The sequence below is a fragment of the Heterocephalus glaber genome, unplaced genomic scaffold, assembly GCF_053883595.1.
Source record: "Heterocephalus glaber isolate CG9 unplaced genomic scaffold, H.glaber_assembly_v1.0 deba00000281, whole genome shotgun sequence".
Classification (NCBI taxonomy): domain Eukaryota; kingdom Metazoa; phylum Chordata; class Mammalia; order Rodentia; family Bathyergidae; genus Heterocephalus; species Heterocephalus glaber.
The window spans coordinates 33207500-33221219 of NW_028258139.1; the positions used below are offsets into that span (position 1 = coordinate 33207500).

The 13720-nt window shown below is 36.2% G+C and overlaps 1 pseudogene; it reads left to right on the forward strand.

Annotated features, from left to right (window-relative positions):
- The first annotated feature begins 9285 nt into the window (after positions 1-9285).
- LOC101698294 (pleckstrin homology domain-containing family A member 5-like) lies at positions 9286-9552 on the forward strand (annotated as a pseudogene).
- The last annotated feature ends 4168 nt before the right edge of the window (positions 9553-13720 follow it).

Consider the following 13720-nt stretch of genomic DNA (forward strand, 5'->3'; position numbering starts at 1 on the left):
CATTTGCTAAAATAAGATGTGGCCATAAATATCATTTTGTTGATGAATGAATACAGTGAATAAAGCAAAACTTTTCAGCTATGCCAGGCAGGGAGGTGATTTAGAGCTCTGCCCTTCCAGATCCTTGTTATTCTATGAGACAGTTTTCAAGGTACTTGAATTCTGCTAAACTCATTTTTAAAAAACACTGAGAGAATGCTACACCCGTCATCTATGATTCTAGTTATAAATCTATGTTAAAATAAAATTTTGTGCAACATTCTTCCATTCTCTAAGCTATTTCCATTTGTGTTTCTCCTAGGCATTGTATTAAATTGCTTGATGACATTACATGTACTGAAAAATAAGGTTGTATGTACTAAACTCAGTTGAAAGATTAACTAACATTATTAAAATGTGAAAATTTTTAAAATTTTTTAAAAATGTGAAATATTTTTAAGACAAAACCAACACTTTTCAGTATCACCAAAATCTAAACTGGATAAAAGTAATGTATAAAATGTCTTTTCTTGTACTAGAAAATCTTTCCTACCGAAACAGAGGCTTGTCTTTTTATCTTTCATCTATTGATTAATAAGAAAATGCTTTCATCTCACTAAGCAAATGGAATGTTAAAATTTAGTTTATTTATAAGAAATTGGAGGTAGTGTCAAGTACCTTCCATAAACAAGACAGAAGATTGTTCTTTAATATATTGAAAGTCTGCAAAATATATAAGAAAAGTACCAAGCCTTGCTTTGTGGGGCAGGATGGAGAAGGATCATAAATAGTATGAAAGAAAACTTGTAGAAGAAATGCAAATGGCTATGAATTATATAAAAAGTTGTATCTTCACAGTGATCAAATTTATTAGTCTGTGACCAACCAATAGAAACCATGCATTAATTTAAACATGAGAAGTTTAGTATAAAGAATAATTGTTAAACTCTCGGACATGTTGGCCCATACCTAATAATCCCAGCTACTTGGAAAGCTGAGGCAGGAGAACTGCAAGTTTGAGGCCAACCTGGGCAACATAGTCAGACCTTGACTTAAGAAAACATTTTACAAGGCCTGAGGATATTAGTTCAATGGTAAAGCCTTTGCCTGGTATGTACAAGATCCTGGCTTCAATCCCCAGTACTGCAAAGGGGAAAAAATAATTACTAAGCTATGATAGGGGAGAACTCTAAAAGATACCTTAAAACCAAGGAGGTAAACCTGAAAAAGAAAGAAACATTTCTGAATTCACTAGAAAGGGTGTGATTGTAGCCCACTGGACAAAAGTTTGCTGGTTGTCCAGGTCTCAGAGCTGCACCACACTTGCCAGTGAAAAGGAACAACTCTCTAGGATTTGGACAGCTGAGCATATGGAGGGACTTGGAGTTTTGTTAAAGGTGGGCACAAAGGTCATGGGTGCTGCTCCAGATACTGCTGGACTAGGAACTGGAGGGGCCTCTTGCAGGAGTCTCATGTAACTATGCGTGATTTGGCCTGGGACATCTTCAAGGGTGCATAGGACAAATGTCAGAAAAACAGCTCACGAGATGGCTGGCCATGAAGGCCCCTCTCTGTGAGCCTGCACCTTGCTGAGATGTTTGCCGATAGTAGCCATTGAAGCTAAGAGAACAATCCTGCACTGAGGCTCCAGGTTGTGCCATCACTGGTCAAATCAAAAGCTGAAGAAGCCAACAGAGTCATAGATGCTGAAGAAAGATGCATGATACAGACATCTACCACTGGGAAAACCAGTCTGGGCAGAGTAGTGGAGGAAACTATCTTTTCACCAGGAGCCTCGCCCATGGCCTCTGAGAAGCAGAAGACTTTATCCTTCTGCAGTGCTGCTCCTGCGCCCTCTGCTGACATAGTGTGATGTGACCTGCAAAGGAAATACTTAGGGGCCTGCATCCATTCTCGGGGTGGAAACAAACTGAATTTGGGGTTGAGACAATAAAATAATAAATAGCAGGTCAATAGCATCTACTCAACAAATCATAATGAGATGGACATTCCACCAACTAAAAGAAATATAAATACAAGTCAATGTAATTTTTCTTGAAGAGAGATTATAGTAAATATACAATTTTACTTGTAGATTTTTTTGTAAATTTTACTTCATAGATGTAAAGGCATTTTCCAAATATGATTATTGTACTTTCATTTATTCTGATAAAAGGAAATAAGTCTACATGTTCAAAAAATAGGAAAAAAAGGTTAAAGAAGGAAACAGAGAATATTATGTTTTTTGTTTTTTCTGTTTGGTTTTTTTTTGGTACCGGGGATCGAACTCAGATCCTTGCGCTTGCGAGGCAGGTGGCAGAACCACTGAGCTAAATCCCTGACTAGAATGTTATGTTATTAAGATTGTTTCCAAAAGTTTTTTCAAAAGTTTTATAATAATAAATTCTTATATATATCTAAATAATAATATGTACATAAATATCATAAAATATATACTATCCTTAAGATTTATATCTGTTTATGTGTAAGTACACAGTAATTTTTAATGCATGCACACAAACCAAAAACATGTCAAAAGTTGTTAGTCTAGATTGTAGAATTATGGTTGATTCATGTGCATCTGATTTTGCTATGCTTGTTGTTCTTTAATGAATGTGTTACTTTTTTAAACCAGGACATAAGCTGTGATTTGAAAGTTCTGAACAAAAAGAGATAAGGGATAAGGAATTAAAAAAAGGGATTGGGATGTATTATGTACCTGTACCCACTCCACACAGGGAATGTAAACATATGCTGCAAATATGTACAAAAACAAAAGGAAAGAGATCCAGAGATGGGGGGAAGGGGGAGGGAGGGAAGAGAAAGGGGATGATAAAAGGAATTGGGATGAGTTATGTACATGTACCGACTTCCCACAAGGAAAGTAAACATTATATACCACACACATACTAATGAACTAAAATAATTTTTAAAAAGTACATGCACGCACAGAATTCCACTAGATGTCAAAAAGTTCAAATGAATTTTTCCGATGAGATATATCACTTCTGTGGTAATTTAAAAATACATCCATAAAGTCTTTGATAGTTGTCCTTTCAAAAGATAGACCTTAATCCTCCTCACCTTCAAGTTATATTTACGGGGTTCAATGTAATGTATGTACACATTGTGGAATAATCAATCAAAGTACTTAATATATCATCATCTTGTGTGCTTTTTGAGCAATTAGTGACTTCTAACAAATAGAAGAAAGGAAAGAGAGTTCAGCTTTGCAGATTGGATCCTCAAACTCTGGTTTCCTCCTTGCTCCCCTCTCTCAGATCACATGCTCTGGGGAAATTCAACTACCAGTGGCTGAGCAGCCTTAGAGAGTGTCCCACCTGATGAGGCCTGAGATGTTCTATAGAAAGCCAAAAGGATCTGGGGCTCCCCATCAACAGCTACATGAGAGGCTGTCTTGGGAGTGGATCTTCCACCCTCAGTCAAGGTTTCAGATGATTGTAGTCCTGTCTAATCACTTGATGCAACTTCATGAGAGACCTTGAGCAAGAAACCACAGTGCAACCACTCCTGGATTCCTCATTTTTGAAAACCGTGTGAAAGAAGCGTTTATTGTGGCATGCTGCTAAATTTTAGGATAACTGGTTAGTTAGAAGTTGATAACTAGGACAATTTATAAGATAAAAGTGTATTTCAGTTATCTTTGCATAATATAAGCCTATAAAGTTTTGTCATGAAACATTTTTCCTTATTTTAGTTGGTTCAAATATTTTATTACCAGTTATATATCCAAATTAAACTCCAGATAATTTATATTATGTTTACTAATAATAGAAAACCTATAATATATTATGCTTACCAATAATAGAAAACATAACATTCTTTGAATATAGGTTGTACTTTGTATTTTGTCTTGAGTATAAGATATGCTCAATAAAACTCAAAGTAATTGGTAAATGAATGAATTGTCTGAAATATTTTTTTATAAAATCCCCTTTACAAATATGCCTTTTTCACAAGCCTGATCCAGCAGGTACAAGTGTACAAAAATTCTGCATATGGAAATGTATTTTATTATCTCATGGCTCTATGAGTTGGGAAATGTTGTCATGGAATCTGATGTAGGGGTATTCATATTGGTTTTAGTAACTGAAGGGGAAAGAATTCATTTGCAAGGCAGTTGATGAAAGTAGCTGGTATTACTACTGGACTGAGATATATACATGAGAAAGGCAAGATAGAATACAATTAGGGAGGATAGAACCCTTCACTGACATGTATTTCACTTCTAAGTTAATAATGCATACCATTTATTTGATTAAGCTACCTGAAATTGTTAGTATTTTACCTATACAGGCAGAAATTTTACTTCTTACTAATACTATTTGCTATTTGCTAGACACTAAGTACTATTATATGTTAACTCAATGCTCATTATACTCTCATAATATTTTTCTTTCAAATCCATTTTACAGATAAGGAAAGTAAACCAAGAAAAGATTAAGAGATTTGCTTATGAGGACTTCATAGAAGAAATAGGATTTGAGCCTATGGCCTCAGAATCCAAACTCATAATATCCATAATGTACACCCTCTCCCCAGACTACTTTCTTTGAATCTGACATTATTTTATGTGTCCTCACTTGTAAAATGGAAATAATATAGTCATCCCTTAGCATCTGAGGGGTTAGGTTCTAGGTCCCTCCTCAGGTATCAAAATACAAGGATGCTCAAATCCCTCAAGTAAAATGGCAGAGCAGTTACACATAGCCTATTTACATTCTCCTGTGTACTTTTAGATTACTTATAATATCTAATACAATGAAAATAGTAAGAGTAGTTACATTGTATGGTTGAGATAAGAAAGATGAGACAAAAAGTCTATATGTGTTCAGTAAAATTTTTTCTAATATTTTTCTTCCACAGTTGATTGAATCCATAGAGGCAGAACATGTACCAAATTCTTTAGATGGTTAAGATGGTTAAGATGGTTGTATGAAAAATACACATAGAAACCGGTTCTTTGCATGTAAGAAGTGTGATAAGTAGTAGCTATGTTGTAATTAAGCTAGCATATGCCCCACTCATTGTCATCTTTTTCTCCCACAAAATCTTATGGCACACAGCTACTTCATTCTTTTAAACTAAAGGGCCTGGGGATTTAGCTCAGTGGTTCCACCACCTGCCTCACAAGCACAAGGTCCCTGGCATGGAAAGAAAAAAAAAAGAATGATAATGTATTTTGGGCCAGGGATTTAGCCCAGTGGTTTTGCTGCCTGCTGTGCAGGTGCAAGGACTGGAGTTCAATCCCCGATACCAAAAAAAAAAAAAATAAATAAATAAATAAAATAAAATCAGCCAAAGAGGTCACTCAAATTCCTGGGAGCACCTTGACACATCTCTATCTGTTGGAGCTATTACCACATTTTAGTCATAGGCCAGGGTTCTCTCTACCATGGCCTTTCCTAGTCTCTATGACAATGTGTTACCTCAAACCTCTATGCACAACCTTCTCAGTCATTCTTTTGTGGCACCAGAAATTTGATATTTGCTTCTCATTATACATTCTTATATGATTGTATCATAAAGATTCATTGTTACCGGGAAGGAAGATCCCGGCCTCCATCCCAGCTCCTAGGGCCAAGAAAGTGAGCTGGTCCCAGCACCCAGAGGGAAGCTCCTTGCCTCCATCCCAGGCTCCTAGGGCAGTGAAGCTCAGCCGGTCCCAAAACCCAGAAGGAAGCTCTCCGCCTCCATCCCAAACTCCTAGGGAAGAGAAGCTCAGCCAGTCCCAGTACCTGGAAGGAAGCTCCCCCGCTGCCATCCCAAGCTCCTAGGGCAGAGAAGGTGAGCTGGGTGGGTGCCAGAAGCACCCCCCCTCCTGTGGAAATGAGAAGACACATAAACAAGCCTCAAAAACAGACCTACAGCAACCCCAAAGGGAAACGAGATGGAACAGTCTGATACTCAACCACCTGGACTCTCTGAACTGGCAACAAAAGAGGATCTGGGAAAAATGAAATCAGAAATAATTACTCAGATAACAGCAAAGATTGTGCTCATGGTGCAAGACATGATTAATAAATCTAGAGAGGACACAGATAAAAAAATAGAGAATCTGAGGAATATGATGGAATCCCAACATAGGAAACTAATGGAATCCATGAAACAGATACAAACAGATTTCCAGGAGATTAAAAACTCCATCGAAAGTCTGTGCAGCAGAATGAACAAATGTGAGGATAGAATTTCACATACAGAAGATAAGATTGCAATTAGTGAGGAGGAGAAGAAAAATTGCTTTAAAATTTTAAGGGAACATGAGAAATCAATCCAGCAGCTGCTAGATGATGCAAAGAAGAATAACATAACACTGATTGCAGCCAATGAAGAAACAGGAGAGAGTGCAGAAGACATAAAAAACTGTTCACAGAAGTGATGGCAGAAAACTTCCCAAGGAGGGGAAAAGAACTTGACATACAGATAAGTGAGGCATATAGGACTCCAGCTAGCCTTAATCAAAAAAAAATCTACACATAGGCATATAATAGGATTCCAGAAATCCAACAGAAGAATAAAATTCTACAAGCAGTGAGAGAAAAGAAACAAATCACATACAAAGGAAAGCCCATCAGAATCACAGCAGACTTCTCAATGCAAACCCTCAAGGCAAGAAGAGCTTGGAGTGATGTATTTCAAGCCCTAAAGGAAAACAGCCTCCAACCCAGATTGATGTACCCTGCAAAACTATCTTTCAAAATTGATGGAGAAATAAGATACTTTCATGATAAAGAGCACCTCAGAAACTTCATGAATACCAAACCAGCACTCCAAAAACTTTTAGACAATACCCTAGGAAAAGACAATGAGGATCACAACCCCAGGAAACCCAGCAGAATGAATCCATTGGGCATGACAAATTAAATGCAAATGAGGAGAATCCAACAAAAAGAAAAAGTCATGACAAGGCTTTTAAAACTTTTGACTTCATCTCCCTGAGTGTATAATTCAATCTTATTATTTTACTGATTGGTATTTTTCTGATTCTAGTGTTGCACACCTTTCCTTGTGCTATACTGGCTATTTATCATCTTCTTATGTCTACATTTTAATTGGGTTGTCTATTAATGAGCTCTAAGAATTCTTTATATATTCTGCTCATAGGTTATATGTATTGTAAATATGGTCTGTTTAAGGACTACTTTTCATTTTAATGATGTCATTTAAAGTTCTAAATTTTGATGGAATCTCATTTATCAATTCTTTTTCTTTTATACATCATGTTTTTTGTATCCTAGGTAGTTCTTGCCTACCCTGAATTCATAAACATTTTCCCTTATAATTTCTTCTTAAAGTTTTATACTTTTAGGCTTTCTTATTTAGGTCCATAGATCCCTTCAAGTTATTTTCATGTATGGAAAAAAGGGGTTGAGGTTAATTTTTTATATACGGATACCAGGTATTCTAGTGCCATTTGCTGAAGACACTATCTTCCTTGGCTCTTGAATCGAGTTTATATTCTATAAAATGCTAATGTTAAATAATCTTTCAAAACTCAGTGGACCATATATGTGCGGTTCTATTTCTAGATTCTCTGTTTTATTCCAATGATCTATATGTCTTTTCTTACACCAACACTGCCTTGATTACTGTAGCTTTAGAAGAAGTCTTAAAATTGGGTGCTAAATGTCTTCCAACACTGTTTTTGTTTTTGTTTTTGGCTTTTCTGGGTCCTTTGTACTCCTAGATAACTTTTAAATTTCAATATTCAGTTCTTCATTTATAGCAAGTATACACAGACCTGAATTTTTATATATACCTTGTGTTTTCTTATCCTGCTAAAGTCAAGTACAAGTTCTAGGGGCTCCTAGAGATTTCTTAATATTTTCTCTGTAGATGATCATTTCATCTACATATAAAGATTTTGCTTCTGCCATGCCAATCCTATCCTAGTTGTGTCATTTTATTGCCAGACTATTTTCATTCAGACCTATGTTTCAAAGTCTAATGGGCAGATGAGGAGTAAGCATATATGCCCTTGTTCCCCGCTTTAGGGAGAAAGCACTGTATTGTCTCCATTCATAGAAGGAGCTTTTGTTGGAAGTATGGAGTACATGTCTTTGATCTGTTGAGAAGGTTCTGTTCTACTTCTAGTCTCCTGATAGCTTTTACCATGAACAGCTGTAGAATTTAGTCCAATACTCATTCTCCAACTAGTGACAGGATCATATGGCTTTCTCCTTTCCTCTGTTAAAATGATTACTTTTGGGGGTGGATCTTCCAATGCTGAACCAACACTGACATCCCTATAATAAAAGTTTTTACATATCACTTGATCTGACTTCTAAGAGTTTGTTTCGTTAAATTTCTATCTATGTTCATATTTTTTTCTTCTATTATCTTTATCCAGTTTTAGGATTAGACCAATGTTGATCTCCTAAAATGAGGGGAGAAGTGTTCCTTCTTTTTTCTACTTTAAATGTTTGATATAATTTATCAGTTAAAATGTTTATGAGTCTGCTGTTGTCATATAGGTAGGTTTTCAAGCTAGCAATATACTTTCTTTAATAGGTGCTATTCAAATTTTATATTTCCTCCAGAGTTAGTTTCATTAATTTGTCTTCTAAGTTACTTCTTAGAAGTTGTCAAATTTATTTCAAAAAAGATTTTTGTAATATGCTTTCTATATCCTTTTAAATTCTGTAAAATCTGTGGTAATGTCTCCTGGATCTTAATATTGTAATTTCAAAAATGTATAACTGATATTGTGTAACAGGAAGAAAAGGTCTAAAAGAGCAGGGGAATTGGGAGGGGTAGAGGAAGGGAAAAAAGGGAAAGGAAAAATATGAGAACAGGAAAAAAATGGAAACAAGGTCTTTGTAAATAGGGAAGGGTGGAGGAGGTGAAAGGAGGGCAAGGGAAGGGGGAAAAAAATAAGAGCCAAGAGACTCACATAATGGTACAAGATCCCAATGATGAATGTAACTGTATTTTGTACCTAAAATGTACCAATAAAGTTAATGGGGAAAAGATAAAAAATAAAAAATAAATAAAATAAAGATTCATTGTGATTTGGTCTTATTGTGTTTATATTTGTTTTACTCCCTACAGTACTGAGCATAATGTATTGGATGCATTAGGTAGCCAACAAATGAGTATTGGATTTATTTGCTAATGTGTATGAAACTTTTGAGATCATTGGAATAAGGAAAACAATTATTTCAAGTTGAGTAAATAGTATTATAATGAGAATTAAAATTTCTATATTTCTCCAATGAAAATAATTCTTTAATTTAACAAACATTAACATATTACTGCTTATTTTGTAACACAAAAGAATCTGGCATGGCGTCCAATCTCAAACTTGGATCCCTGCCCTGCTCCTGGACTTACAAGATCACCAAGGGTGGCCAAGTCTTCTTCATCAATGAGGAGGCTAAGAGCACCACCTGGCTGCACCTGGCCACTGGCAAGACCATGTCACCCAACATTGGTGGCAAAGTACAAATTTGCCTACAGGACAGGAAAAAATGTATTTTAGAAAGTGCAAGATACTATATTAAAAGCTACAGTTTTATCCTTCTAAACTGTGTCACAAGAATAGTTTTTTGAGTACCAAGCAGCAACAAATCATCCTCTTCATGATTTCGAATCCAGATACTAGAATATAACAACTTGGAGAACAAAACAAGGAGCAAGGTGAATCCCTGGAACCCAGGAAGGATCTGATGGAAGAATTGGAGTCTATAGACAAATTGAAGAGACAGACCACAATGCAGAAAAAAGAAGAGCCAACCTGCCTTTTCACCCTGGCTCCTGGTGATACAGAAAATAATACTGTACATGAAATATGAAATATTATATCTCCCAACCTGTTAGATGTCTGATACACCAAGCTTTTATTCTCTAAAAATCACAGAATGAATTTTAGGAACAATGGAGGTTAAGAGTAGGAAGGTATTTTTGATAGTATAGCTCATGAGAGGCAGAGGGGTCCTGAATTGGTAGCCGGAGACCCCACTCTATAGGGGAGTTTTATAGGGCAAAGCACACATGGGTACAGCATGGTCCACAGCCATGATCAACCAATAAGTTTACAAGCATAGTCACTTAGATAATAGTGGTCCAATTGGGAAACAAGTCATGTAACAAATATGGATGAAAAGAACAAAGATTTTTCCTAGGAAACTGTGGGTCCAGGGGTCTCTGGTTCCCCACTTAGGTGACTGATGTCTTCATTAGGCCTGGTGTTTGTCCTTTGAGGAAGTATACATGTCTGGTCATTTTTTCTTTATCTTGAGGCCTGATCTCCAATAAATGTGTCTCCAGCAACAGTTGTGGTGTGTTTCACCCTTGTCAGGACTCTCTCCAGGACCTAGCCCTATCTGAATGCCTATAATATTGCTACCTAACTTATCTCTCTATAATATGGCTTGTGGAGTGAGAAAGGAAGATCAAATTTACAGAGACACAGTGAAAGTGAATGATTCCAGAGGTCTCTAGTGAGAAACCCATCAGTGGAACAGAGCAGTGGATGCTGTAACTACAATAGCTGGTGAGCGACTCCAGTCCAAGTGAGTGCCATGTCCCCTGGAGAGAATGCCTGGTCATACACCATTTTAAGGAGGGGCCAACTGAACCTGGGACTCAGAGCAGCTGCAGGTTGGCTTCATTTCAGGGCTTTCAGTGTTAAACTTTCACAGAGACAAGGTACATTGAGGTGGAAGAAATCAAAAGTCACCCAGCTGAATTTTCTAAAATGGTAGCAGTGGAAGTAACGAAACAGAATAAGTCACAGACACAAAAAGTAATTACACAAGTGATTAAAGAGACAATGACCATACTGAAAGAAATGGTTCATCAATCTACATTATATGTAGAAAAAGAAAAAGTAAACGAGCTTAGGGAAGACAGGGAAACTATGAATGCCCAATATAGGAAATATGTGGATTCCATAAAACAGATTCAAACAGATATCTAGGAGATTAAAAATTCTATCAAAATTGTACGCTGCAGAATCAACCAACGTGAAGACAGAATATCAGCTCTATAAGACAGAGCTACAGTTGGTGATTATCAAACTGAAACTTCTTAAACAGCATGGTACCACAAAAAAATCAATCTGCTGATAGACAATGCAAAGAAAAATAACATAGATTAGTTGGAATCAATAGTAAATCAGAAGTTAATACAAAGGACATTTTAAAAAACCTATTCACAGAAGTAATAGCAGAAAACTTCCCAAGCATGGAAAAAGAATTTGACACACAGACAAGTGAGACATATAGAACTTCAAATAGCCATGATTGAAAAAAACTACACCAATATATATAATACTCAAGATTCCAGAAATCCAACACAAGAACAGAATATTAAAAGCTGTTAAGAGACAAATCATCTATAAAGGAAAACCCATCAGAATCATGGCAAACTTCTCAGCACAAACCCTTAAGTCAAGGAATATTTGAAGTGAAGTATTTCAAGCCCTAAAAAGAAAACAATCTTGAACCCAGATTCATGTACCCTGCAAAATTATCTTTTACAAATGATAAATAAATAAGATACTTCCACAATAAAGAACACCTGAAGAAATTCATGACCACCAAACCAGAACACCAAAAAGTTCTGAAGGATATCCTAGAAAAGAATGAAGAAAACAATTCCAAAAATCTGAATAGAATGAATCCACCAGGCAAGGCAAGCAATTAAATAGAAGGGAAAGATGGGAGTCAACAACAGGAAAATAATATGATGACAAGGACAAGTGAATACCTATCATTTATAGCCAACAATATGAACGGTTTCAATTCACCAATCAAAAGAAACTGATTGGCAGAATGTTTCAAGAAACTATTCAACAATATATAGCATACTAGGAACATTTAACTTAAAAAAAAAAACACCTCATAGACTGAAAGCCAAAGATAGAAAGGAACAATCCATGAAATAGGAACCTGGAAAAAAGGAGGCATAGCTATTCTACTTGCAGAGAAAGTAGATTTCAAGCCAAGACTAATCAGAAGAAACAAAAGTCATTACACACTTCTTAAGGGAACAATCCAACAGAAAGAGACAGCAATCATAAATATTATGCATCAAATACTGGCACACTCAACTATGTAAAACAAATACTAATGTATATGAAAATCAAATAAACACTAATACAATTTTTGTTGTTGTTGTTTTTGTTTTTGGTACCGGGGATCGAGCTCTGGACCTTGCACCTGCGAGGCAGGCGCCGGAACCACTGAGTTAAATCCCTGGCACAACACTAATACAATTTTAATGGAGGACTGTCACAAATAGATCAACTAGACAAAAAAATCAACTAAGAAATACTACAGCTGAACCAAAACTTTGAAGAAATGGACTTACAAGATATCTATAGAGTGTTTCACCCAACCACAAGAATACATGTTCTTGGGCCAGGGATGTAGCTCAGCAATGTAGTGCCTGTCTGATAAGTGTGAGACCCTGAGTCCAATTCTTAGTACCCCCCCACCAAAAAATACATGTTTTCCCAGGAGCACACAGAATAAACCACATGTCAGCTCATAGAATATGATTAGATAAATATAAAGGAATTGAAACTATCCCATGCATATTATCAGATCATAGTGCAATGAAATTGGAAATCATTGATGAAAGAAACCCAAAACACTACATAAAAACAAGGAAATTAAATAATACCCTCAAGAACAACCAATGGGCCACAAATGAAATTAAGTAAGAAATTAGACCATTTCTAGAATTAATAATGCCAATATGGAAGAAAAATAGTGGAGCAGTTAGTGCCAGCAACTCGGCATCTCCAGGATCAAGTGCCCAGAGTCTGGAAAAAACCAGCTTGTTTTTTCTTTTTAGTTCTATTTCTTTTCTATTCCCCCCTTTGGCATGACACAAACCTCTATTCTCCTGGGATTTGGATGGTCGATATTATATAACTATTGTTGAATATCTTTTTGTTGTTCTGTGTTTTTGTTTTTGTTTACTAGTAGGGGAAACATAGCCAATGCATTTGGTGCACAATAACTATGGTTCAAGGCTTGAGTTGTTATAATGCTTATACTATAGTTGTGGATTTCATCTCTAGACTAAAAGGAGACCCAAAACAGGGTCTTATGGTATGTAATTTCTCAACTAGCTCTGATAGATTCCACTACAAAGATTAGCTCATTACTGCTGTGGTTGAATTGATTCCATAGGAATAATATTGACTCAGAGAACAACTGAGTGCCAATGAACTTATCTGGCACTCATCATTACACCCCAAAAAAGGGACAGCAAGAGTTCCTAACTCAAGAACATGAGCTTAATCAGACTCTGGCAGAATGTTTGCAACCTAGGAGAAAGAGGCCCTGAGTCTGAGTTAACCCATTTTGCTGCAGTGACCATAGGAGTAATTGAGGTCTGATCACTCAGACTCTCTGGCAAAGAGGTGACTTAGGAATCATGTATGAAATGGCTCTTTGGAATATCTCATCTGTGTTCCCAGAGGACATTTTATTGGTTTAAATTTTTGTGTGTTTCTTGAGTTATTTACTAACATAGGCTTAACTTCTTTTATGGTTTCACGTGTATATAAGGTTGTTACTCTTACAGAATTGTGCTTTTATTGGCTCTAATTTATAGGTTCTCTCCCTTGTTTTGAGAATAGACAGAGGTGGGGGAGTAACTGCAAGAACTATCATACAGAAATGTTGTAAGATTGAAAATGTGGATGCTGTTATAAAGTGAAGCAATTCTTGTGGCAAAACATAGGGACAGATACAAAATCACT